Here is a 1,930-nt window from a genome sequence, read left to right on the forward strand (position 1 = left end):
ATATTATTATTTATTAAAATATTATTATAATTTATTAAAAAAATACTTTATATTTAATATATATATCATATTTCTATATTTTATAAAATTTTAAAATTTATATATTTATATGTCCCATATTATATCATATCCTATATTCGTATCAGTATCGATAGATAATAATTCATTATACAACCATCGCTAATAAAAATAGTAATTTAGGTGTTTTATTTTTGGTCGATGTAATTTAGGCGTTTAGTTAGTGGGATATCCTGCCACTTTTGGAAATTATTAATATTCCACATCAAGATTTAAGCTTGTTCACTTCAGCTTGTTCGTTAGGTTTAACTAGCTAGTGTGCAACATGATCCTTTATCATAAGGTTGTTTGCAAGTTGTTGTTTTGTAAGCTCGACTTCTTTGTAAGTTCGACTATATTACGTGCACATCAAATCAGCCATTAAAATTAATTATTGGTATAAAATATATATTAAAATATAAATATATATTAAAAATAAATTAAACACAAATATTTATATATAAATATATTAATAACTGATTTTAATATACAAATAATATTTTTATAAATTTTCAATACCAACAGAGTCATCATATATATTTTTAGCGTAAAACTAGAGGATGAAAGAACTGAAGCAATGAATTTGGTGGCAATTTACCCCTTTTTTTTCAGTCTTTTCTTCTTTTACTTTTTTACTTTTGTAATAGAAAACTTTGGCCCCTTTATTTTATGGAAATTTTGGCTATTAGTTTTGTGAACTGTAAACATGTTTTTCTGATCAACAGACATAAATAGTATAGTGTGCACAACTTTTTTTTTATTTAAATAAAAAATTCATATTTTGCAATTTAAAATAATATTAGAAAAAATTATATTTGTGTGCTTTATATTTCAATTTCACATGTAATGCGAGCAAAATTAAAGATATATATTTTCTCCACCTTAATTTCTTAGTTATTGCCAGTGAAATTGAGAAAGAAAAAGTTGCAAATCGAATTAGAAAAAATGTGATATGAACAAATGGACTAGGGATGGAGCTTAGTTGAGACAACGGCGCTATGATTTTTCCAAACTTTTTATAAAATATTAGTAGTATTTTTTCAAGAAATAAAAAATAGTTCAATTGATTTAAATACTTTACTATGACTTAAAGTACCCAATAAGTTCAATAAACAACACTCTCTTTACCTTTAAGCTCAAATATAAAAAATTAGATATTTTTATTTATTTAATTTAATATTATTTTATATTTTATTATTTATTTAATTTAATTATTTTATATGATAAAAATAATAAAATATTTAATAAATATTAATATATTATCTTTGTATAAATTGATAAAAAAATTCAATAAATATTATAAATTTTAATATTTGTCCTTCTAACTTCTTCTTTAAATATTCTACAGAATATATATTCAAATTTTTATATAAAATAATAATGAAAAATCAAAGAATTGATGCATTTTTAAGAGGAAGGCTAATATTTAAGAAGGAGAACATATAATTTAGCTTCTCTTAATTTTCTCTTCAGAGTCCTTTCAGGTTCAGGATCAGCTTCAACAAGAGTGCCTTTATCCTTGTTCCTGCTCATAAGAAAGAGAAGAAAACAAGAAAAGAAAGAGGAATACTATCCTCTATGTCACAGTATAGAGATTCCTTTATGTTAGTAGAAGAAGAAAGGGGTAGAAAAATGAAGAAGGAGATTCGGATTTTTGGATGAGGAGAGGTGAAGAGAAGTGTTAGTAATTAAATAATTAAAATAGAAGAAGAAAAGAGAAGAAAATTTTCGAAAATAATTTTGAAAAAGAGGTTAGTAATTTTCGAAAATTAAAGATAAAATATAATTAAAGTTAAAATTTAAAACAAAAAGAATTTTTGAAAAAGAGAGGGAGAATTTTCGAAAATTAGAGAGGGAAAAGTAGTTAGGTGGT

Source organism: Arachis duranensis, chromosome 3, assembly GCF_000817695.3.
Source record: "Arachis duranensis cultivar V14167 chromosome 3, aradu.V14167.gnm2.J7QH, whole genome shotgun sequence".
NCBI lineage: Eukaryota > Viridiplantae > Streptophyta > Magnoliopsida > Fabales > Fabaceae > Arachis > Arachis duranensis.